The sequence below is a fragment of the Dermacentor albipictus genome, chromosome 1 (assembly GCF_038994185.2).
Source record: "Dermacentor albipictus isolate Rhodes 1998 colony chromosome 1, USDA_Dalb.pri_finalv2, whole genome shotgun sequence".
NCBI classification, from domain to species: Eukaryota; Metazoa; Arthropoda; class Arachnida; order Ixodida; family Ixodidae; genus Dermacentor; species Dermacentor albipictus.
In genome coordinates, this window is record NC_091821.1 from 77976303 (window position 1) to 78003192 (window position 26890).

Sequence of the window (26890 nt, forward strand, 5' to 3'; positions counted from 1 at the left end):
TGCTCTGCTCGTGGTAGTTTGAGGGCGAGCTTAGTTGGGTCGAAAATGACTTGTCTACCGCATGCACAAAATACCTCGATTTTGAATACATCTTCCTCATTACCCGTCAAACTGCTATTATAAGCAAATGCAGTAAGACAAAGACCGACATCAGATTATGACAACGACAACTCACGGTGCTGTCCACCAGAGGGGAATCGTTGCTATATTTGTTCTTTCTTTTGAGCGCTCATAGGCCCCACTCGCTCACCCGCTCAAAAAACAAAGAAAAAAAAACCCCGAGATCTGGATTCGCTTCGGTTGCACTTTCACGACAGCAGGCAAAGAAAGACTTTTCGTACTTGGAAACTTAAGGTTTTCGTGTAATTCTGCACATGTGAAATTTCGTGCTGTCGCCTATACGTTTAGAAAGCTATTATGCAAGTACTTTTATATCTGCCGTTAATCCAAGCTATTTAAAATTTGAGTGAGCACTCCAGTTCAGAAATATGAGCATTGTGAACTTCTTGAAAATGTCAATTAAAGCTTTTTTTCTCTCTCTGTTTCTCTGTGCATAAAAGAAAAGACAGACTCGCAAGTACCTCTGTATCTTATACAATCAGGAAGGGCCACGTCTCTTCACGAAAGAAAAAAGAAAGCAGCGACAAATAAATTCACTTACACGCAGTTACCCGCCCACCTTTGCTCCATTTGATTTGATATCAGCCCATGTTTCTGGAAATAAATTTCCAGTGAATCTACCCGTAAACACAGAAAATGGCTTAGAGGTAGCGTAAAATAAATAGCTTTGAAAGTAATACACACACATAGTGTAAAAGAATATTTGTTTTTATGCCTTGAAAACGAAACCGAAATTGAAATAACTTCCCCCGACGGGTGTCGCCGCTATCGCCGCTACGTCATTTCCTGCGTCTCGCGGCGGGCCGCCGGGAGCACATGTGTGTGTTCTCCGTGACATTCTTGAAGTTGTGAGTAATTAGATTGTTTTTTGCTGCGGTTAGCTTGTACCACCTCGTTGTTTTCGTGTACTTTTGTGCTCATCGACGCGAAGTGAGCGTCCGGAGTGAAGGCGACGCGATTATGCGTGAGAAAGAAGGGCACCAGCGGCCTACGACATCGGTGTTTCTTTGTGACAGTGTGCTTACTACGCCTACGACGGCCGTCATTCGTGGCGAAGGAGAAAACATCTTCCATTCGGCCTGAACAGTGATGAAGTGGACGTTTTGTTTTTCGGCGGAATGCATCGTCAACATGGTCCATCCACTACGTAAACGAAACGGCGTGCCCAGAGTACAGATCGTGACAGCGCTCCGCCTTCAAACCGAGGGCCTTTTGCAAGGCGCATGAACTGCTCATATAAAAGGTACGTACGTAGCCACGTTCAGCGTCGCGTTTTTTATGGTGCGTCATTGTGGTAGTAATTTTCGCGTAATTTATTTAAAGGAGAGCGCAAGGTGTGTTGGATGCGAGTGTAGTATATGTACTCCAGGCGTAGACTATGGGCACCGAATGTGAAAAAGAAAAAAAAAAGAATGTTTCATTGTTCACGTGTCCTCAACTAGAGTTGTAAAGAATTAAGTACTGCTACACGTCAGTATTCGGCGCAGGCAGGGAAATAATACTTTGGTTTGACTAATTGGTTCTTTCTGTTACCAAAGATGGGCGCAGACTTATACCGGTGTCACACGGCCACTTTCGAGCACGATTGAGCGCGTTCTGGATCGAAATTTTCGACCGCGATTGGCTCCCGTCCACAGATTGCGCAACGAGGCCAAACGCGTCCAGAAATTCGATTCCAGTCAGGATCGATCGCGGCCAAAAGTGTGCAGTGTGACAACCGTATTAAATGTCGCTTGTGTACTTTCACTCAATTGTTATTATTTATTTATTTTTTTGTCGGAGGTCCCGTGGTAGGTAATGGCGCAGGCAGCTTGCAATGCTTGTGGTTTCATGACTAGAACTAATGCAAAACAAAAGAACCACGACCGTCCCGGCTATGTACTTATCAATCGCTTTAAGTTGTGCTCGTTTGTTATAGAAGCTGTCGTGCTGTTGCGGATGAATGCGTGGTTGCGCTATTTGTTTATAAATTTATCTTTTTGTGTAAATAAGCACACCGAGCCTAATCAATTTTTTTCTCGTCCTTGTACTCGCTTCTTGGTTTCACGCAGGCGTGCTTATTATTACTACTATTTGTTTTCTTGTTGTGTGACTGAACCCTGCCTAAGGCGTCCTGTCAGTTGTCAACAGTATTTCTGAAATGAATTGCACTTAGCGTCCTACGGTTATTGTACGCTTCGCTACCTTATTTTAATGTCTAGTTATAAAGTGTATGGTTATTGTAACTATTCTTGGCCTTTATATATGTATTTATTAAGCTGGTAAATGCTTAATTGTATTTGCAGTTTTGAGAGGTTCTTTTATTGAGTCGTCAATCTCGAATGGTATTAATGGTGGGTTGTTTTCTTGTGCCCATGCAGTTGCAGTCAGCATGAAACAATTGCAGTCAGCATGAAGCAATTGCATGGGAACCGACCGGCTGTCTTGGGCCTACACGTTGCTGAAAAGACAGTGAAGACGTCTGACCCGACAGGTACACTTTTTTCATCACAATTGGCCTACATATTTTTTTCACCGGAGGATGAAGACCTCCCCCAGTGAGCTCCAATTACCCCTGTCTTGCGCTAGCTGATTCGAAGTGAAGCCTGCAAAATTTTTTGACTTCATCGTAGTCTACTTCTCTACCGTCCTTGACTACCCTTCTCTTCTCTTGGCATCCATTCTGTAACTCGAATGTGCCACCGGTTATCTGCCCTATGCATTACATGGTTGAAGAAGGCACTTGGGCTAGTTGGTGCTCATTGCAGACTTGAGACATCAATAACTAGCGTGAAAAAGACAACATCAAGAAGCACATAAGAAAGAAGTCTAGACTTCAACTGAAATTTTTGCTACACAGAAACATGGAATGCATAGAATGTCGACGGACAGAAACAACACAGGAGCTATCGGAACAAATTTATGAACAGGTTAATTTCACTTACGAACATTCTTGGTAAGAGCCAGAGACGGGTGCTTACACACCTATTCCCCACTTTTTTGATGCAAAGTGGTTCGTATATTTCCCTATGTACCTGCTTCTGGAGCTGCCTGAGCACACGATTGCTTTGAAACTGCTCGGTGCATGAGCACGTATAGCGATGATTGGCCATGTGGCCACCAGCCACCAAGGCACTCAAAGCTGCCCTATGTGTCCTCAAGCCAAACAGGTCGGTGTTTAAACGACCGCTTGGGGGAACAAAGATAGGGCAGCTTTCATGGCTGGTGGCCATCTGGTCAATCATTGCTGTAAGTGCTCATGCACTGAGCAGTTTCAAAGCACTCATCTGCCCACGCGGCTCTAGAGGCAGGTCGACATGAAAATATTCGAAGCACTTTGCATCGAAAAGCGGGTGATAAGTGTGTAAGCACCCCTTCCCTTGCTCTCGCCAAAAAAGAGTGTTCGTATCTCGAAATGAACCTGCCCATCGATTGGCTCCAATACCTCCTGTGTCAGGCAGGGAAAAGGAAAGATAAATGTTGCTTCCATGCGTTGAGGTCGCATCCCCTGAATCCTATGTTTCTGTGTAGCCAAAATTTCAGTTGAAGCCTAGAGTTCTGTCTTGTGTGCTTCTAGCTGTCGTCCGTTGTCTTTTTCGCGGTAGTTAATGATGTCTCCAGTCTGCACTACATGGCCTGACCAGCTCCCTTTTTTTACTCTTTATGTCAGCTAGGATATCAGCTCCTTCATCTACTTTCTGAACCACGCTGCTGTCTTCCTGTTTCTGCTGCCATCAGGATAGGAGTGGACATGACAAATGAAACTGAATGTCATTTAGACAGAGGAGCAGTGAGGCTTCCTGTGCTTTACCTCTTGCTGTTGTACATAATAGTTGAAATTGCACCAACACATCTTTTCCACCTTGTGATTTTCCCATAGCTGTGGCAAATAAATATATAGGCTTTAAGAAACTAGAAATGCAGTTTGCCTAAGAAAGAGAATACTCTTGCACCTAAAGGTAATGTGTATGATGCTCTGACTCCTTTGATGCATGTGCCTTGAGAGGTGTTGACGTTGTTCTTCATTTCTTTCTCAGTAAGCTTTACTTGATGGGTCTGACTTTGTATAAAAAATAAGTTCTAAAGAAACCATAATACCTAACAGGCAGAATTGTCGAGGTTGAAAGTCAAGTTTTCTTTCATGACATATTTTTTTCAGGCTGTACTAGTTGATCCATGATGTTCGACAGACAGCGCAGACTTGTACAAGGGATGTCAAAAGTGGCGAGAAATGGAACAAATGCTATCGCCTCTTTCTCCATCCTTTGTCGAGTTCACATTGTCTAACGTCATCGACCAATACCAACTAGCCCGTTTGCGTACCTGTACTAGTTGAGCCATTTATACTATGGTACTCTAAACCAAATGTGATAGATTCAAAATTGGTGCCTTTTCTGTCTTTGTACAAATACCTGTTTCATAAAATAGTTTAAAGTGTTATGGTTGATGTCATGTTTCGACACCACCATAACCTCATAAAATATCTTCATGGATGCAAAAGGTGCCTCTTGTGCAAGTTCCGTTCTAGCCTGACACGGAAAACAAACCTGGTAGAAGGTAGAGCACATGCTCTTTTGTAAACAAAACGCATGATTGCATTTTCTTGGCAGGAGGCAGTTATTGCAATGTTTTCTGATGTTTATCTGCATGAACATTAATTATCTCAGCTGCTAAAGACACATCACTAGACACTGTGAGCAGAAAAAAGGGATTGTGCAGTACTGTTGAAGTCATGCAACATTATGTTTAAGCAAACTGGCAGGGATGCTAGCTGTTAAAAAGAAAAAGCTGACTTCTAGAAAAATTTGCACTCCTAAATGTGGAATTGAAATTCACTATGCTTATAAGCTACAAAAGATTTCCAGGATGATCAGACTAGTTACACTGGCCATTTGCTGATTCAATAAGGTTCACTGAAGCTTGTTTTTAAATTAACACTGTTTTTATGCAGGGTGATGATTTTCAGTCTTGTGGAATTTTTAAATATAGTCCTGTTGCATATAGCATAATTCTAGTCCTTGAGCAGGAATATTCAAACACGCAGATATATCTAGCACAAGAAATCGAAACATATTAAACTAATTAAAAAAATTTATTATCTTTCGAATGAATTACATTATAGCTAATATAACCGAAAAGAAAGGGGCTTAACCAAGAAACCCGATGTTTATTAATCATATCCTAAGAAGCCAGCAAATACTGACACCAAGGACAAGTTAGGGTAAATTACTTGTGATTAACAAATGAAATAAAGAAATGATAAATTAATGGAAATGAAAGTGGATGAAAAAACAGCTTGCTGCAGGTGGGGAACGAACCCACGTCTTTGCATTACGCGTTAGATGCTTTACCCATTGAGCTACTGCGGGTGCCGTTTCCCCATCACTTTCTTGGGTATTTATGCTTCCTAGTAGAACGCTGGGAGTGTTTGCCAGCGCCACCACATATCTGGGGCACATATTGTAATTTACGAATCATAGCCAGTGAGATTACAAGGTGTATCTACTTGGAATTGATTTCCAGAATGGCGTCAGTTTGGAGATATGCACCATCAAACTTGCCGGAAAAATGCACTGTTGTTCCACTTACTTTTTTAACAAAATGTACTTTTATGCACTGAGGCACAAAAGTGGGTTGTGCACTGATGCACAACCCACTACTTTACCAGTAGTACTGAAAACATTTTGGCTCTTTATCATTAATGCACTGATGTTTAAGCTATAGAATGTCACTTGCCCCATCTTCCTATCTCTTCACGTTCCAAAGTAATCGAGCAATGCATGGCATCCAGTGGTGATGTCCGGTTGAAACAGTGGGCTGTAATTGAATTTCTCACTGCGGATGGTTCTGCGCCCTTCAACATTCATTGCCATCTGAAAGCAGTTTACGGGGATGCCTGTGTTGAAATCAGCACTGTGCGTAGGTGGGCAAGTACTGAGAAACATCAAAATCCAGCCGCATCAAATGTACAGGATCAGCACCGAACTGGACAGCCCACAATGGCTTCTTATGAGGATCATCAACATCAGGCAGACGAGTTGAATCGGGTCAATGGTAGGATCAACCAACACCAGATTGCAGCAACACTCGCTATTTCCATTGGTTCAGTGAACCACATAAATAAAAACCTCCTAGGTTACAAGAATTGAACTTGTTGGCTATGCTTCGACTTTTTCATGTCAGTCGTCAGTTACCGTGACACCCAACAAGCGCAAGTCTTCTTGTAACGCAGGTCTTGAATGATGTGGTTCACTGAGGCAATGGAAATGGCGAGTGTTGCAATCTGGTGTTGCTTGATCCTGCGATTGCACCGAGTCAACTCATCTGCTGATGTTCATGACCCTCATCAGAAGCCATTGTGGGCTATCCATTTCGGTGCTGATCCGGGAGATTTGATGTGGTAGGATTTTGGTCTTTCACAGTCCTTGCCCACCTCTGCACAGTGCTGACGTCAACACAGGCATTCCTGTAAACTGCAGTCAAATGGCCATGAATGTTGATTTGCGCACAACCTTCCACAGTCAGAAATTCAATTACAGCCTGTTGTTTCAACTGGACGTCACCACTGGATGCCATGAATTGCTCAATTACTCTGGAACGAGAAGAGATAGGAAGGCGAGGCAAGTGACATTCGATAGCTTAAGCATAAGTGCATCACTGATAAAAAGTTCAAAATGTTTGCTGTAATATTGGCAAAGTAGTGGGCTTGGAGGCAATAATTTCTGAATTGCCCTCATATAGTTGTGTAGCCTGTCTCTCCTACATTCATGATGTGGCAGATTAAATGCCTTATTCTTTTGAAATAACGATTTCCTGGAAGTAAGCACTATCTGTGCTTGTTTTCTTTAACCTGCTCTTCATGTGATCTTGAAATATTAAAGTGAATGATGCAGGGAAGCGCTGCTAGTCATGTTTCGTGTACTTTTCCTGACATTAAATTGCAACAAATCATTTTGCAGGTAGAAAAGAAGCAGATGGCTACAGCGATCAATGAAGAAATGGCTTCATCTATGATGGCTCGCCTTAGGGCATTGGAATGGAGCTACAAAAAGGCATCATCATCCTCGCCTGTGCCCTGGAACTTTGGTTTTAATGAGACTGTTCTTCAATGTAGAACGGCTGCAAGACTTGTCACCACAAGGCATAGTGCAAGCTCAAAATATTGTACAGGAGGCTAGAATAAATGACCCTCCATGCAGTCACTCTGTATCTGTGATAAATGGGACCATTTCACGCAGAACACTCACAAGTGATAATGTGTTTTCTCTCAAAGTTGCTATGCAGTGCGTTTGTAAACACATCACCTATTGTATGCACACCATACATAACATTTCTGTGTGCTAGCCTAACTGTAGACTTAGAAACAAACAATGAAGTGCATATGTACCCGCTTCCACATGCCGTACTTCAAGGGCTATTATATTGCTCATTACACCCGATAGGTGAAGGGGTAATATATTCCTGATCACACCCTTACACCCCATGGGTCGAAGGGTAATATGTTGTTCAAAACACCCTCAAGGGATAGGGTGTTATTGGAATATAGAATAACCATCATAAGGGTGTAATTCCCTATAAAACCCAGCTTTTTCAAGGGTGCTAGGGGGTTAGTTATAGACACCGAAAAAAACCCTTAGGGGTGTAAATTATTTTACAGTGTATGGACGATTTTTCCCAGGCTTTCATTGGCCCCACTGGGAGCGCCTTCTCCAAATCCCAGTAACAATGAGACGATGCGCTTTGTAGAGAACCCATAGTGCTGAGTAACCACAATAGCACTGTGCTCAAGATACGTGTACGTTACGACACCGCTCCATACGCTCAAGCACTTACATAGAGCTAACCTCTCTTTTTCCTCCTCGAGCAAGTTTTCAGTGTCGCTGTCTGATGAATTCGCACAAATGAGGGATGATGACCAACGAAATTTTTTAAAAGCGATTTTTAGTGCAGATAAGCAATGTATGAAGGACTGCAGAGGACGGACTGAAAGGGCCAGGCCTGCTCGTTCTGTTTATCTATGCAATTTTAATAACAGTTCGGAGGAATACAACGTAGGAGTAATTGATTGTCATACTGAGTAAATATTCAGTTTCATGTGGCAGTAGTTGGTAACTATAATCAATTACATTTTTGAATGAATAAATTTAATTGTAATCGGTTACTTTTTGCAACATGTACAATTCTGCTAATTGTTCATAAGTGATCGCTGCGCCGTAGCCCATTGCCTTACACCGCTTGGCGGGTCGACGGGAACGCTGTCGCGTTCCACTCTTGAAGGCGAAGTTTAAGCGTCCTCTAATTTTTTTCACGAAAAGCTGTACTTCAATAAGACCTGCTAATGGTACGTTAAAAGATGGCTAACACACATTTTGAAATGCAAATGAAGACATTTATTAGACATTCTTATGAATTTGTAATAATGGCGTTGATCACAGTAACAGTAACAATATACGAAGGATGTCCACAAAGTTGCAATTTGAGACACGTACAAAAGAAAAAAAAAACAAGTTTATGCTGTCGGATAGCGTAATCTACATTTTTCCAGATGTGAACAACTTTTTGGGGGGGTCAATTGTAGGTGAGCATTCTGTTTTGTATGCCGATGTTATTCTGATCTGCTTCAGTGAATGATATAAGCTAGGATGTCACCTCCATATCAACCACATCATTGTCGACAAAGCGTTTCCCCGCTGAGTCTCTTGAGAACTGAAATGGTTTATATCAGGGTAATGGTTTGCCAGGGATGCTTTTGGTCAGACATCCTATACTAGTGGTTTCAGTCTCTGCGGCGGTCAGGCACGTACTTAGGATTTTTTCTCGGAGGCCCCTCCCCCCTCCCCCCCTTCACCTAAGGTAACTTTTCTACAAAAATGATTGGCGGGGGGTGGGGTACCTTTACTAGTACAAACGTGAATAATGCCTACCGTTCGCCATAAAGACACGTAAACCCACAAAAGGGAAATAAAATAAGGTGTATCTCACAGGACGCCTGTGAGATGCACCACTCCTTTACTTGACAAACAAGGAATCACATCAAATGTTCTCGCGTAGGAAAGAAGCGCAGTAAGAACACTGCCAAGATTAAGTACACAAGCGAAAATCTAAAATAAACATTTCTGGTAGTGTTTTTTGAATTAGCTCTGGAAGAATTATATAGAAATATATATTGCGGAACAGTAACAGTTCATTTGAATCCATCATTAACTGATCTACCAAGTGCCAAAACCAATTCGTATTGTTATTTAGGAAGTTGGGTAACGATGCGTCCCGTATCGTTACCCAACCGGTCCCGTATAGCCGCGTAGAGCACCGGATGCTACTGTTCTAGACGCACTGCACCCACCGCAGAAGGTTAGAAAAAAAAAAAAACACATAAGCACAGCAGAGAAGTGGCTACGTCAGGCGGCTCGACTGATAACTGCAGAAGCGTCATTCAAAACACACGGAATCATTCTCCACTTAGCCGCTACCATTATCAAGGACAGATGCCGCAAGAAAACTTAGAATGCTCAGCCGAGATATCACGTTCTCCTTGTGGAATGCAGGAAGTTTTCAAAACAACCGGCTGCACAACCTAGACTCTTCTCTACGCCTTTGCATTCCAGCTGGACTCTGCCGTCGCGAAGCTACCCTGCTTTGTCGAATATGGCTAGGGGTGGCGTTCACCAAGTCTTTTGCTTTGCGATTCGGATGGGCCGACGACGCCTCGTGTGATAACTGTGGTAACGAGGAGACCTTTCAGCACCTTCTCTTCTCGCTATAATTTACATAGACGATCGCTCGCAAACACGATAGGGCGCTTTGATCGAAGACCTCTAAAGAGGAACTTATATTAAAATTCCGCCATCACAAGCCATCGCAGCAGAGGGCGACGAGGGCACTGTTGCAGTTTTTAAGGGCTGCAGAATTGGACAAGCTGCTGTAGCATGAACAGATGTTCATAGTGCTGCAAGTGCTACTGTGCTGTGCGGTGACAGTGTGCGGCGACAGTAACCAACTGTGATCGTATGTCTGTGCTCCTTTCTTTCTTTATCTCTACTTTGTTATCACTTTACCTCCCCCTCCCCTCTTTCCCCAGCGTAGGGTAGCAAACCAGAGCTTCCCCTCTGGTTAACCTCCCTGCCTTTCCCCTTTCCTCTCTTTCTCTCTCTATTCTCCACTTCCGGCAGCGTTTTCTCTAATTCCTTTTTTAAATAAAAACATGTTGATCCATAAATGTTTTCACAAATAACGGCTATAGTAATTTCTTAATTTTCGCTTTTCCTTCCTGTTCGGCTGCTGCCTCGGCTCTCTCCCTTAGTAGATCGCGTAATTTCTGAACTCCTTGCGACTCTTGTTTCCAGTTGCCAATTTGGGCGGGAAGGGCTCTACAATTAGGGAAAAAATAGACGAGGTAACGGGTGACATTCATATTGCTTAAGGGTTTAGCGGTTGATGCAGGGCTTGATGACGGACGCTGTTTCCCATGATCAAATTTTTTTTTCCTTTTTAACCCCTATCATGGTGCCGAGGATCTGCCAGCGTTGCGGTGAGCCTTCACTCGTGGAAGTGATGAGGCAAAAGGAAAAGTTAAAGGCAGCTGGCGTTTTCTCCTGCCGCAACTCGTTCCAAGAGCATGCAGACCAGCTTACAACGAACTGAATCCCTTTCCTGGTCCCTGGATGAGTCTAAACAAAGAATGTTGAACTAACCAAGAACAGCAATGCACGTGGCCGTTGCAATAGATGGTGACAACTGAACGCATCTCGAGTTAATCGCGCGGGCACCGAATTGATGAGAAAACTGGCCTTCACATGCCAAGAGATGCCGATAACTATCGCCATCCAAAAGGACTGAAAGAGGCAGCAAAATGTTGACCACCGAATAGCTGTCAAGTCTCAAGCTTGATTTGGCGGCGCTTTAGGAATGTGTGTAAGAAGTGGTGGTGTGGGCGGAGGGGGGGAAGGAGGTATGCCACTTAACTTCGGGCGGGGGGGGGGGGGGGGCCCTCTTGGGTACGTGCCTGGCGGTGGTAGATTAGCATCACACCAGCATACAAAATGCAATGTTGTGCTACAATGAATTCTGAAAAAAAAATTATGGTTCACATCTAGAAAAACAGTCTGTGCGTCACTCTATGCGACAATATAAACCTTTTTTTTCTATGTTCGTGCCTCATTTAAAAATGAATTGCAACTTATTTTTTGGGCGCTCCTCGTAGAATATTGCGCTATGGATGCAGAGTCACGCAGAAATAATGGGCAGTTCTTCGCCATATCACTAATTAGTAAATTTCATAGCATGTTACCGGAACTGAAAAATAAATCACGATTGGGCTGTTACCATTTTTCTCGACATACAGCGCACATATGCAGTGTAGTGTATGTGGTTAGTGCAGTGTAGAGCCCGAAGCATACCTGTATAGCTGCAAAACTCCTACTTCACGCGATGTGACATAAAATTCATTGCTTGATAAATTAAAGAAGATGCAGGAAGCCTAATTTACAAGGAGGAGGAGGATGAAAAGGAAGGAAGGAAAGGTAGGGCGGTCAACCAGACGCACGTCCGGTTTGCTACCCTACACAGGGAAAGGGGTTTAAAGGGACACTAAAGGTTAATATTACGTCAACGTGGACTGTTGAAATACCATCCCAGAAACTTCGAAACGCTTGTTTCGTGCGAAGAAGAGACTTAATTTAAGAGAAAATGCGTTCTGAAGCGTCCGCGTACCTCTAGCGCAGTTCAAATCACCCGCCCTCCGATCGAGGAGTATTGACGTCATGGTCTCATAGTGACGTTGCGCCGTCGGTGAGTAAAACGGCTCCCGCAGACGGCGCTACGGCTTTTCTGCACACAACACAAATGCGCGACCAGAAACAGAGCCAAGACAGGGCAGACAGCAGTGCGAAAGCGGAACTATGGTGGCTAGCGGAAGGTAAAGCGCGCGACGATAAGCTGGTTCATTATTTTATGACGCCAACTTCGACGCCCGTTGCAACGGACGACCCTGATAACGACACGTTGGCTCGCGATGCTGGGCTCGAGTTCAGCGATTTAGGCACTGATGAACGTGACCTGCTGCTGAGGGCTAGCGCTGCCGGCGTCGTTGCGTACTACTACGACGGCGGCCTGCTTTGAAAGGCACTCCACGCGACTTCACTAAGTCGGCGTTGTCGTAATCCTTTGGACGGAAGTGCAGCGAGCACACTACGTGATTTTTCGGCTCTTTGCCAGCGCGCTGTGGCAGAGGTACGGCACTTAAGCACTTCGAACGGAGAGGTTCACTCGTTGGCACACAGTGATAAGTAACGTTGGATTCGCCGCTGCAACTGCCCTTGGCCAAGTTCCGCGGACCGTTCGCGCATCCCACGACATCACATGGACGTGGCATTCTCGCTGCTTGTTCCAAATGCAAGTTTCGCGAGCCAGCAGGACCACCACAGCACGACGCGATAAAGAAACAACTGAAACTCCAAAGCGCGCGCGGCGCAAAGTCGAGCGCGCAGAGTCGAGCGAAAATGAAACCTTTCGATCACCCATACTACTCAAGGGTAACGACAAAATGTTATTTTTTTCTTAGAATCGAATAGAAGTTGACAAGTAGCATTTTCTTCCGTTTTATAATCTAATGAAATTATCTTTTTAATACGAGTAGTTGAGCACTAGTGACATAAATTATGATGAGGAGTGCTTTCGTCATCGGGCTAGTACCGGAATGTCGCTGGGGGATTCAAATCGTGTCGTGCATATACCTCAATTTCTCGGTTACTAAAGCTCTGTTCGCGATCATATTTACGCCTTAGGCGTTCTAGAGCATTGCTTTATCACTTTAACTTGACTTTCTGGTAACCTTTAGTGTCCCTTTAAGGGAAGAAAAGAAAGGAGAGGCAGCGAAGAAGGTACTACCGGCGTGAGGACATGCGGATGTCCATAACGTCACGCCTATAATCGATCACTGAGGCCAGTCGCTTTTATGAAACATATTGCAGTGCCCGCGTGGCTTTGTAAGCCTGCGACGCGTGGGGCCATGGTCCGAGAACATTAATCTCTGAATATGGTATGTTATCTAATCGGTTTAACACTCTGAAGAACGTCGCGTTCGTTGTCATAGAGATCACAAAAACACAACACGTGCTCGATAGTCTCTTCAGAGCTGCACGAGACACAGATCGGTGTGTCGGACATTCCAATAAGGAATAAGCAGGCTTTCGTAAAAGCCACCCCTAACCAGAAGCGGCAAAGTAAAGTTGCATCATGGCGGGAGAAGTTCGATGGAATCTGCAGCTTCAATGTAGGATCCAGCCGGTGAAGACGGCAGTTGGAGAAAATCGGGGTGTTCCACAAAGTTTCAGTCTTGGTTTGAGCAAGTAAACGAAGACCCCTCGCAACATCTGTCCTTGATCGGGGTATAGGAAGTGCCAGGGTTTCTTTATGGGCTGTTGGAACCTCAGTGCTGACACCCGTTATTGCAATCGGACCGCTGGCGCCCGTTGTTGCAAATGGGTCGCAAGCTCCAAGGGTAGCGTTGGCCTGGCGGCCTGGGGCACACTGGAAGCATCCGAAGGTCCCAGCAAAGCATGAGGCGACTGCTAACAGAACAACTTGTTTATTCTAGCATCGCAAAGAGCGGGCGGTCAGGTCGACCGAAGTAGAGAGACGGGAGAGCACGTTACTCAACAGAAGAAATCGGAGCCTCTCTCCTGGCGTCCGGGGGCAGCTGCTCTTATACTCTTGGCGTCGCGGGCAAGAAGGAAGGTCACGGGACGACACCACGTGACAGCGGCGACGGACGGACTGAGAGACACGTTGGGACAAGGAGGTGACGCATCAGCCGGGCCGGCGCCGGTCAGACCTCCTCGCTTCACACTGGGGGAGCTCCTCTCCCCGGCTGCCGCGCTTTGACAAGCGTGGGCACACACACACACACGCACACACAAAGACACGTGGCACTGAACATGCCGGGACGCGCTCGGCGGGGATGCGTCGCGGCCGCTCCGAACGGGCCAAAATGTCCGCCGCTTTGAACGAAGCTCCGGCGTACGTTGCATCCGCGCAGGCTACACCGCGCGTCGTAGGCGAAACGTAACAGACCGCCCCGCCGGGGGAGGGAGATCCCGATGGTCAGGGGACTGCATCCGCTGTCCGGAGGGATGTCGCTCGATGATGCTCATAACCGAAGTCGGTCGTCCCTCGGCGTTTCTTGAGCGCAGCGCACCGAGAAGGCCTCGTTCTCACGTTCAGGTTCACACAGGACACTGCAAAGTGACTTCAGGAGAGTTGCCATTTTTGTTCTCTTTCCCAGCAAGCGTTAGAACTGCGCCGAAACTCAGCCGCTCAGTCAGCAAGCACGGCACAACCCTCACTAAGCCATGCCAGGCTCTTTCCCCTTTTATACTACTGCCTAATTCCTTACTAATTCCTTACAGTAGTCTATAGCAGCACTCAGAACGCGTCCACGAATCGGAAAATTGCACTAGAAAGCACATCATCACTTTGAAAAACTACACAAAAGCAATATGTTAAAAATCCTGCCTCAGGAAGAAAAACATCAATAACAAACAATTTTGAGGCTGATTCCTACGTTAGGGGCTTCGACTTAAGCCATCGGCGTTACCGTTGAGACTCCCCTTTTTGTAACGCACCTCAAAGGATTGTTATTGCAAAGCGAGGCTCCAGTGCAGGAGGCGGCCATTTGTGAAAGAGATAGTCTGCAGCCATTGGAGAGGGCAGTGATCCGTTTCGAAGCAGGCGAAGCGGAGATCGCAGCGAGCTACCGTACACAAGCTCAGCTGGCGAAAATCCCGTAGCCGCATGCGGCGCGGTCCGTAATGCAAACATCACCCCAGGCAGACACAGCTCCCAGTCAGTTTGATGTTCAAAACACAATGCTCTCAACACGCGCTTCATGACGGAGTGGAGCTTCTCAACGGAATTCGACTGGGGGTGGTGCACTGAGCTGTGTAACAGCTTTACCCCGCACCTTTCGAGAAAGGCTGTCGTCAAAGCGCTAGTAAACACTGTGCCCTGATCTGATTGGATTTCCGCAGGAAAACCAACTCGCGCAAATATGGACAGTAGTGCATTGACTATCTCAACTGAGCTGAGTTCTTTAAGCGGCACTGCTTCAGGGAACTTTGTCGCTGGGCAGATCACAGTCAAAATGAGTCTGTACCCCGTGGCTGTTACCGGCAGAGGTCCCACTGTATCAATAACGAGCCGTCTAAAAGGCTCCGTAATGATAGGTACCAACTTCAACGGCGCCCTCGATTTGTCCCCTGGTTTGCCCACCCGCTGACAGGTGTCACATGTCTTCACAAAGTGGTCTGCGTCCCGGAAACACCCTGGCCAATAGTACTCTTGCAAGAGACGGTCCTTAGTTTTCTTAACTCCTAGGTGTCCGGACCACGAACCCCCATGCGACAAGCGCAACAGATCCTGACGATAGCATTGAGGCACGATCAGCTGATCGAACTCCACTCCCCTGCGGTCTACATACTTCCGGTACAGGACCCCACCTCTTTCCACAAAGCGAGCATTTTTCTTGGCGATACCTTCCTTGACAATGCAGCGTATGTTTTCTAGGCTGCCATCCTTCTTTTGCTCGGCTATCAAAGCCGACCGGCTGACTTTTAGCAACCTATTAAGTCCGTCTGACGTAGGCGCGATGAGCAAATCTGCAGATAGCTCTTCTAACTTTCTCGCATCGGGAATTTCCTCTCCAGTATCTGGTGCCTTTAACGCTACAGGCTCAATTTTATTCAGTTCGGGCGTGCTCTGAATATCAGCTTGCTGCGCCTCTGACCCTTTCTCATCGTTCGACAACGTCGGCCCCGCAACTACCGCCTTTGCAGCGAGCTCCCGAACCTTCGATCTGGTTAAGGCCTGAACGCTAGCCTCACCAAACAAAAGCCCCTTCTCGCGCAGGAGGTGATCGGACCTGTTCGAAAATAGGTACGGGTACTGGGGGGGGGGCAGCATAGATGACACTGCCGCCTCCGTCTCAAGTGCTCCGAAAGGACCTTCAATAAGCACTTTTGCTACGGGCAGACACACGCTATGAGCTTCCACGGCTTGTTTGATCCATGCGCACTCGCCCGTGAACATATCGGGTTCTACGTAAGAGGGGTGAACTACATCCATCGTAGCTGCGGAATCGCGAAGCACTCGGCACTCTTTCCCGTTTACGAGGAGGTCTCGCATGTAAGGCTCGAGAAGCTTCATGTTCTCGTCAGTGCTGCATAATGACAAAAACACGACTTTTGTTTTTGTTTCCGGACACTGCGCCGAAAAGTGACCCGGCTTCTGGCACGTATAACACACGCGCGCTTGCCTCGCCTCGAACCGCTTTCTGCGTTCGGCTTCGGCTGCCGCCGTCTCCTTACGTTCAGTCGGACTGCTTTCACTCGCGTCCGCACTACGTGTGTCCCCCTTTGCTCTCATGGGCGTGAACTTCGGCCTCTCAAACTTGGAGCCAAATTCACCCTTTTGACCGTCCTTAGCTCCGCGAGCCCGACGCGTCACAAACTCTTAGGCTAGCTCAGCGGCTCTAGCCACCGTACTAACGTCTGGCCTATCCAAGACCCAGTACCGCACGTTCTCAGGTAACCGACTATAAAACTGTTCTAGCCCGAAACACTGCAGAACTTTCTCGTGGTCACCAAACGCTTTCTCTTCTTTGAGCCACTCCTGCATGTTTGACATAAGCCTGTAGGCAAACTCTGTATATGACTCACTTTTACCTTTCTCATTTTCCCGAAACTTCCGACGGAACGCCTCCGCTGACAGCCTGTACTTTTTTAGCAGACTGGATTTCACTTTGTCGAAATCCTCTGCCTCCTCTCTCTCCAAGCGAGCGACTACGTCGGCCGCCTCGCCGTCTAACAAAGTGAGCAAGCGCTGTGGCCACGTTTCCCGAGAGAACCCCTGCTTCTCGCACGTTCGCTCAAAGTTAACCAGGAACAAACCAATGTCCTCTCCAAGCTTAAACGGCCGCATCAGGTCAGTCATTTTAAACAATACTCGTTCTCCTGCACCGTGTGCCTGACTTCCATTACGAGCGCGTTCCATCTCTAACTCGAGACGTTTCATTTCCAAAGCGTGTTGACGGTCGCGCTCTCTTTCTTTCTCTTGTTGCTCTCGTTCTATCTGCTCTTTACGTTCACGCTCATCTTTCTCTTGTTGCTCTCGCTGTTGCTGTTGCTGTTCTTTAAGTTCGCGTTCCTGTCTTTTTGCCGTCTCCCTCTCCTCAATGGTCTCAAGGCATTCCGACAGCTCGTCATCCTCAGCTCCTAACTCAAGAATAGCCCTTAGCAGTTCTGGTTTTCTGAGTTTGTCTGAGACATCCAGACCCAACTCTCTTGCAAGCTCCAGCAATTTCGGTTTGCGCAACGACTTCAAATCCATGGCTGCTCTGAATGCTGCTTTCTCTACTGCTTACTATTGTCTTGCCGCAACTAACCCGGCAGCAACGACAACCACAATTACCAGCTCTGTTTCTGACACTAACAAAAGCCTGGCAAAACTCAGAAGAAGAAAGTCCCGCACTCACCGAACCTCGCAACCAAGAATTCAGCGCAGTCGTTCCGCTGCAGGCAACCAGTCATCACACAGGGCTCGTTGCACTGCTCCCGGATGGTCGTTGTGCTGCTCAGCATACAGTAAACCGCATATCTTCGCTGCTGGCCTCCGTTGTCGCGATCTCACCGCTGGCAACCAGATGTTGAAACCTCACCGATGGCACCGGCTGTTGGAATCTCAGCGCTGCCACCAGCTGTTTGAACCTCAGTGCTGACACCCGTTATTGCAATCGGACCGCTGGCGCCCGTTGTTGCAAATGGGTCGCAAGCCCCAAAGGTAGCGTTGGCCTGGCGGCCTGGGGCACACTGGAAGCATCCGAAGGTCCCAGCAAAGCATGAGGCGACTGCTAACAGAACAACTTGTTTATTCTAGCATCGCAAAGAGCGGGCGGTCAGGTCGACCGAAGTAGAGAGACGGGAGAGCAGGTTACTCAACAGAAGAAATCGGAGCCTCTCTCCTGGCGTCCGGGGGCAGCTGCTCTTATACTCTTGGCGTCGCGGGCAAGAAGGAAGGTCACGGGACGACACCACGTGACAGCGGCGACGGACGGACTGAGAGACACGTTGGGACAAGGAGGTGACGCATCAGCCGGGCCGGCGCCGGTCAGACCTCCTCGCTTCACACTGGGGGAGCACCTTTCCCCGGCTGCCGCGCTTTGACAAGCGTGGGCACACACACACACACGCACACACAAAGACACGTGGCACTGAACATGCCGGGACGCGCTCGGCGGGGATGCGTCGCGGCCGCTCCGAACGGGCCAAAATGTCCGCCGCTTTGAACGAAGCTCCGGCGTACGTTGCAACCGCGCAGGCTACACCGCGCGTCGTAGGCGAAACGTAACAGGGCTGACCGGGCGGCATCATCAGCAAGGTCATTGCGACGATGCCTCAGTGCCCCGAAGCCATTGGAAGATGATGTCATGCCAATTTATGAGGGCTTGAAGACTCTCTCTGGTCTCAAACACCAGTTGGGCATGGGTCTTGCGTCGTAAGGCTGAATGCAGACTCTGAAGGGCTGCCTTGGAGTCACAAAAAACGGCCCACTTTTGAGGTTTGGCTTGTGTGATGTAATTAACAACGCCACGTAGAGTGGCAAGTTCTGTTGCCATAGAGGTCGTTATATGTGACAATTTGAAAGTAATTGTAATTTGTAAGGCCGGGATGATAACACCGCCTGTGGAGTTGGTGGCTGAGACAGGTTCATCGATGTAAATGTGCGTTCTTTGCTCATATGCCTTGTTCAGTAATGACAGTGTGAACTGACGTAAATCCACTGTTGAATGACGTGTCTTCTTCATTATTCCCGGAATCATGAGGCGTACTTGTGGTTGTCGTAGGAACCACAGGGGTAACAGTGGTCTTGCTGCTGGTGTAAAGCCCGACGGAAGGTAGCCTTGATGTGTCGCGACAAGTTTGGATAATGTACGTGCTTGAGGTCTTTGTGCTGGCAAATCAGCAATGGTTGGGTACGTGACACAGATGTCCAATGTGTGCTGTAAGGCTGTCAATCGTTATATATGTAGGAACCAAGTAGTCTCTAGCAATCATGATGGTTGCGTGAGTCGAAGCGCATCGTGGTAGTCCAAGACATGTCCGCAAAGCCTGGCTTTGCAAACTTTCAAGGGTACGAATGTTTGTTTTACATGTGTTCGCCAAAACCGGCAAAAAAGCCCAAAACCGCCAAAACCGCCAAAAAGCCAAAACCGTGAAAAAGCCCAGAAACAGTGCTCTGTACAGCTGCAGCATGGACCGTACCGACGTGCCCCAGGTTTCTCCGCACAGGAACCTCAGTACATGTAAACAGAAATTAGTCTCCGCTTCAGGTAGATGGAGTGGGGGCTCCATGAATGGTCCCTGTCAAAAGTCACACCTAAAAAGTTATGAGACTTCTGGTATTCAATAGCATGGCCATTGAGAGAAACAGGGTAGGGTGCCATGGGTTTGCGCCTAAAAGCGATTAATGCGCATTTTTCGATGGACACTCTAAGGCCTTGTTTGCTGAGATACGAACAGGTTAGGGTGGCTGCCCGCTAAATTCTAGCGTGCACTTGAAGACGAGACACCGCAGAAGACCAAAGGCAAATATCATCAGTGTACATTGATAGGTGAATAGTCTTGGGTAATATTTTAGCAAGGCCAACCATAGCTAGGTTAAACAGAATAGGGCTCAATACCCCGCCCTGTGAGACGCCACCGTGTGTAAAATAGTTGGCAGTCGGGCCATCTTCGGTCAGCACAAAAAAGGACATTATGGTCACATAGTCGCGGATCAACAGAACTGTTCGGCCACCGATTCCAACAGCCTCCAATGACTCGAGGATCGCTTCATGTGCACATGTAACCTTGTCGTACGCCCCTTTCACATCAAGGAAGAGCGCCACTGATATGCGCTTGAGGCATTTTTGTTGTTGTATGAATGTTGTGAGGTGAATAACATTGTCTATTGATGACCTGCCTCGCCGAAAACGTGTCATGGAGTCAGGGCACACAATGTGGCGTTCAAGATATAATTCCAGGCGTGTAGGAATCATCTTTTCCATCACTTTCCATATGCAGTTTGCCAGGGACACGTCAGGTAGAAACGCGACTTTCCTTGTTTGAGTAGCGGTACGAGCCTACTAATCTTCCATTGCTGAGGAACGATGCCTTCATGCCATGAGCGATTGTAGTAATTTAACAGCTCTTGCCTGGTTTCTTGTCCAAGATGGGCAAGAGCTGCATAGGTGATTCCGTCAAGCCCTGGTGAAGAGAAGCGTCGAAAAGCAGCCGAAGAGGCGTCCAGTTCTTCCATAGTAAACGGAATAGCCATTTCCGGGATGCAAGACACATGGACGACACTCGCGTCTTCGGCGTTGGGGCTGACACACACGCCAGCGATACGCGCACAAAAATCATTAGCCACCTCAGTTGCGTCTGGCAGTGATGTAGGGCTAAGGCCATGAAAGGATGTCGCTGTTGCGGAGACGAGCGCAGGTCACGAACAGTCCTCCAGATGTATGGAAGTGGTTTGCGAGGGTCCAATGATTCACAAAAGGATTTCCAGCGTTGTTTCTGCAATTTGTCCAAACGGCGTTGGATTTTCTTTTGTGTTCGCCGTGCCATTCTGAGGTCACAAAGGTTCGCCTTCGCGCGCCTGTATCATCTTTCAGCTCGTCGTCGAAGAGCGGTTAGCCTCCATATTTCTACGTCAAACTGGGAACTGTTTGCTGTCAACGTTAGGAAGCATGAATTTTCTATGTGTAGCTTAAATTTAGTCCAGTCGATTATTCGTACTGCATTTGACGAGGTAGAACTGTTTAGCCCCTTTATCCGCAAATATGTAGGGATGTGGTCACTTAATTCCATGTGTTTCTATGTCTGAAAACCACTGAACTTGAGAACTGAAGCATCATGATACCAAAGTCAAATCCAGGCAACTGCTGTACTTAAGACCTATAGCAGGTATATGACGCGCTGAAACGTTGCAGGCGCCGAGCACAGTCCGAATGGCATGACCTTGAACTCGTAGAGGCCGTCTGGCGTGATGAAGGCGGTCTTTTCGCGATCTCTCTCGTCGACTTCTTTTTGCCAGTAGCCAGACTTGAGGTCTATCGACAAAAAAGTATTTAGCGTTGCAGAGCCGATCCAAGGCGTCGTCTATCCGTGAAAGGGGGTATACGTCCTTCTTCGTGATCTTGTTCAGTCGACGATAATCGACGCAGAAGCGTAGGGTTCCGTCCCTTTTCTTCACCAGGACTACAGGAAATACCCACTGGCTTTTCGACGGCTGGATGATGTCGTCGCGTACCATTTCGTCGACTTGTTGCCTAATAGCGTCACGTTCTCGCGTCGAAACTCGGTGAGGGCTCCGCCGGAGTGGTCGAGCGCACTCTTCAGTTATTATGCGATGCTTTGCGACTGGTGTTTGTCGAATCTTCGATGACATTGAAAAACACTCTTTGTATCGTCGGAGAAGACTTCTGAGCTGTTGCTGCTTACTCATGGCGAGACTTGGATTTATGTCGAAGTCTGGTTCGGGAACTATGGTGGTCGGGGTAGATAAGGCAGAATCCGAGAGGACAAACGCATTGCTGATTTCCACAATTTCCTCGATGTACGCGATTGTCGTGCCTTTGTTGACGTGCTTGAACTCCTGGCTGAAGTTTGGCAGCAACACCTTCGTTTTTCCTCCGTGCAGTCCACCGATCCCTCTTGCAACACTAATTTCACGGTCTAGTAGAAGTCGTTGGTCACTCTCGATGACGCCTTCTACTTGAGCAGGTGTTTCGGTGCCGACGGAAATAATAATGTTGGTGCGCCGTGGGATGCTCACTTGATCTTCGAGCACACTCGAGGCGTGGTGACTACGAGAGCTCTCCGGCGGTAACGCTTTATCTTCCGACAGCGTTATCGATTTCGATTTCAGGTCGATGACTGCGCCGTGTTGGTTCAGGAAGTCCATGCCGAGAATGACGTCTCGTGAACACTGTTGGAGGAAAACGAAGGTGGCATGGTAAGTCCGGTCATGAACGGTAATTCTTGCCATGCAGATTCCAGTCGGCCTAATGAGGTGTCCTCCAGCGGTCCGAATTTGAGGGCCTTCCCATGCAGTTTTAACTTTCTTCCACTGGGCGGCGATGTATCCACTCATGACGGAATAATCGGCCCCTGTGTCTATTAAGGCATGACTGCGTGGCCGTCAAAAAGCACGTCGAGGTCTGTGGTTCTTTGTCTTGCGTTACAGTTAGGTCTTGGCGTCGGATCACGGCTGCGTCGCGTTGACCTATGGCTGGTACGTAGCGTCGTCAGGTCGTCTTTCGTCGGCGTATTCTTTGTTTCTAGACTTCGTCGGGATGATGGCGTGTCGTTGTTATGTCGTCGAGATAGTCCCTTCGGCGTCTTCGTCGGTGGCGGAGGATCTTCGTCAGTACGACGAACAGCAACCGCACCTCCATCGGTTGCTGCTTTTAGTTTTCCGGATATGGGCTTGTAGAGCGGCCTCGGGCTGGACCAGTGTATGGATGGCGCTGTGGCGACAGTTAGCGGCCTGGTGATGGCGAACGGGACGGTCGTCGAGAGCTCCACTGAGTAGCGGCGAGGTAGTCAGCGATATCGCGAGGGCGTTCACCTTGCTGCGTGCGCGAAGCGTTGACGGCGAACCCTCGTAGTCCCATTCGCGGTATGGGCATCGGGGGTAGATATGTCCGGCTTCCCCGCAGTGATGGCAGAGCGGGTGGTGGTCGGGGGCGCGCCAATTGTCCGTCTTCCACGCGTAGCTGCGCTGGGCGACGGTTGGGCGTGCTGGCAGCGCCGGCGGTGGACGACGGAACTGCGGCGTTACAGGGCCCTGGCGCGGTCGCGGAAGGGGACCTTGACGACAGGAGACGGCGGCGTATTCCATCGTTTCCAACACGGGAAGCGACGATTCGGGCTGCACTTCGGTAACGCCCAGTGGCCGTCGAAGTTCGTCCTTGACGATGTCAGTGACTGAGGACACCTGAGGTTGCGACGAAGGAAACATCTTGCGCAGTTCTTCGCACACAATGGCCCTGATGGTCTTTGGGAGACCACAGGAGCCCAGTGCTTGGAAGGAGCACTGCGGCATGAGCACTTGGCGGGTACCGCACTGCGGTGGCACTTGGCGGGAGAGTTTTCTCAATCGTCGTTGCCTCTGTCAAGAACTCAGCTACGGTTTTTGGATCAGTCCGGCGAAAAGTTCTTGCTTTACGCCTCGCATCAAAAAATGCACTTTTTTTCTCTTCGGACATTTCCGGGTCGGCGTGCCGGAAAAGACGGGTCATCTCTTCCGTGACTATGGCAATGGTCTCATTGGGTAGTTGGCCTCGGGTTTCCAGCAGAACTTCGGCCCTTTCTTTTCGGACAACGCTCGTGAACGTCTTCAGGAAGTTACTGCGGAACAGGTCCCATGTTCTAAGGGTGGACTCCCTGTTCTCGAACCAAGTCCTCGCATCATCTTCCAAGGAGAAGTACCCATGTCGTAGCTTATCCTCAGAGGTCCAGTTGTTGAAGGTCGCGATCCTTTCGTAGGTTTCAAGCCAGGTTTCCGGATCCTCCGACGTAGCTCCACGGAAGGTAGGGGGCTCTCTGGGTTGTTGAAGTACGATGGGTGACAGTGGGGCTGCCATTGTGGTTGACTTAGCCACAATCTTCTTGATCTTCTCAGGTAGAAGTCCGTGCTCCGGGGGCAACTGTTGTAGACGGCGGCTTGCTCTATTGTCCGGGTCTACGTTGCTGTTTTCTTTGCGGTCCGGGCTTGGATCACGACTTCTCGGGGGCGTCCGGTACATGAACGAAAAGCACCTCCACCAGATGTCACGTGGTAGTGACGTATAAAGAACACAGTAGCAATACTGTGAAAGACGAAACTAACTTTTATTGGGCGAACCTGTGCCTACAAAAACAGGCTACACTTAAAGAACGGCGACAGCGGCGAACACAGTCGGCGATCGTCAAAATCTGATCAGCGGGTCAAGCGCGTCGGCTTTTATACATCAGTCGTCGAATGTTCCAGAGTAATCGCTGGGACCCGCGTGTCTTCCACAAAGTTCTACACTATTCGCATCGCGCATACATGCAATCAGATTACGCAAGGTTCGGTGGCAGACTGCGAATGGAACCATCGATAACATTCCACAGACTTCCGATACATGCGGGCGCGTCCTGCGCTCTGCGGCAACATTTGTTGGGCGGTGAAACGTGGTCGCCCGATAAAGATAAACAAGTACACATGTCAATACCCCCCTCTTAAAAAGCATCGACCCGTTGCTGCAAACAAACGAAAGTAATAAACCAAAACACCCGTAGCGGAGAAACAACAAAATAAAAGGAAGTTCATCAGCGTGCGTAAAAGGGCTTAAGAAGTACCCACGTGGACCACTTCAGTTCGTGCGCGGCTCGCTGTGAATGCGAAATGCCGTCTGGTACGACCTCATAGTCCAATTCGCCAATACGTCGGATGATCTTGTAGGGTACGAAATAGCGTCGCAATAATTTCTCACTGAGTCCTCGTCGACGTATTGGGGTCCAAACCCAAACACGGTCGCCAGGCTGGTACTGGACGTAGCGTCGTCGGAGGTTCTAGTGTCGGCTGTCGGTACGCTGCTGGTTCTTGATGCGTAGGCGGGCGAGCTGTCAGGCTTCTTTGGCGCGCTGGAGATAGGTAACGACGTCAACATTCTCTTCGTCGGTGACGTGCGGCAGAATGGCGTCGAGAGTCGTCGTCGGTTTCCTGCCATAAACCAGCTGGAACGGCGTGATCTGTGTTGTTTCTTGCACCGCCAAGTTGTAAGTAAAGGTTACGTACGGCAGGACCGCGTCCTACGTCTTGCGCTCGACGTCGACGTACATTGCTAGCATATCGGCGAGGGTCTTGTTCAGGCGCTCCGTGAGAACATTCGTCTGCGGGTGGTATAGGCAGTTGTTCTCCTGTGGCTTGTTTGGCTGTATTGCAGAATGGCTTGGGTGAGCTCTGCTGTAAAGACCGTTCCTCTGTCGGTGATGAGGACTTCTGGGGCATCATGTCGCAGCAGGATGTTCCAGACGAAAAATTTCGCCACTTCGGCTGCGCTGATTTTCGGTAGAGATTTAGTTTCAGCGAAGCGGGTGAGATAGTCCGTCGCCACGACGATCGACTTATTTCCGGATGTTGACATCGGAAACAGTCCCAACAAATCCATCCCGATCTGCTGATATGGTAGGCAAGGAGGTTCGATCGGCTTTAGTAATCCTGCTGGCCTTGTCGGTGGTGTCTTGCGTCGCTGACAGCCTCGGCATGTCTTGACGTAACGGGCGTCGTCGGCGGTCAGACACGGCCAGTAATACCTTTCCTGTATCCTCGACAGCGTCCGGGAGAATCCGAGGTGCCCAGCGGTTTGATCGTCATGTAGGGCGTGCAGTACTTCTGGACGCAGCACTGACGGAACAACAAGAAGGTAGTTGGCGCGCACTGGTGAGAAGTTCTTCTTCACGAGCAGGTTGTTTTGTAGAGTGAACGAAGACAATCCGCGCTTAAATGCCCTAGGGACCACGTCGGTGTTCCCTTCCAAATACTCGACGAGGCCTTTTAGCTCCGGGTCTGCTCGTTGCTGTTTAGTGAAGTCTTCCGCGCTTATTATTCTGTGGAAGGCGTCGTCGTCCTCGTCGTCTTGTGGCGGGGGATCGATGGTGGCGTCTGATAGGCAGTCGACGTCAGACTGTTTTCGTCCGGACTTGTAGATTACCGTGACGTCATATTCTTGAATTCTGAGGCTCTACCGCGCCAGCCGTCCTGAAGGGTACTTTAAGTTAGCTAGCTAACACAACGCGTGATGGTGGCTGACGACTTTGAATGGCCTGCCCTATAGAAAAGGGCGGAATTTCGCTGTAGCCCATAGCACAGGCAGAGGTTTCGGGCTTTCCTAACCAAGGCCACGCACCTGGCAGGCAGTAACCCCCTGCTCGTGGCGGGAGACTTTAATGCCCCGCCTCCGACGTGGGGATACGTGCAGAGTACACCTAAAGGTAAAGATATATGGGAAGAGAGCATCGAGGTAGGCCTCGAGCTCATAACCGACCCGACACAACCAACAAGACGGGTAACTTCCACCAGCAGGGACACTACGCCCAACCTCGCCTTCACCAAGAACATTACTCGAGCGTCGTGGTCTAACACAGGGGTGGATCTGGGCAGCGACCACAACATCACAGCGATGACGGTACACTCGCACAGGACCGAGGAAAAGGAGTTCAAGCTGGTGGACTGGGACAAGTTCAGAGAGCTGAGGACCGGTAGGTCCGCGAAGGACGCGAGCGCATCCCTACACGGGTGGATGATGCAACTCCAGACGGATCTCGAGGCAGCAACGCGAACGGTCAACACCCACCTGGAAACTGAGGTGGACAGTAGACTCACCCACATGCTAGAAGCCAAGGAATCATACTGCAAATATGGAAAGGGCAACGCCTGAACCATCGGCTGCGGAAGAAGATTGCGGAGCTTAACCAGAGCAACGAACAGCACTGCTCCGCACTAGCTAGGCAGCAATGGGACGAGATCTGCAACATGGCTGACGGGCAGGTACGCATAGGCGGCCCTTGGAACCTTCTGAAACACCTCTTGGACGGCGCGAACACCAGCACCTCGCGGAGGGACGCGATAAGCAAGTTGCTATACGAGGCATGCAAGACCGAAACGCCGGACGAGCTCGTAGCAAGAGTGACAGCCAAGTACCTCCCCGTGGCGGATGCGGCAGCTA

The 26890-nt window shown here is 48.6% G+C and overlaps 1 long non-coding RNA gene across 1 annotated transcript; it reads left to right on the top strand.

The window, feature by feature from the left end:
* The first annotated feature begins 843 nt into the window (after positions 1-843).
* Positions 844-7281, top strand: LOC135917617 (uncharacterized). Its single transcript, XR_010569351.2, has 3 exons — positions 844-1363; positions 2481-2593; positions 7059-7281. It is a non-coding gene; the product is annotated as an uncharacterized lncRNA (long non-coding RNA).
* The last annotated feature ends 19609 nt before the right edge of the window (positions 7282-26890 follow it).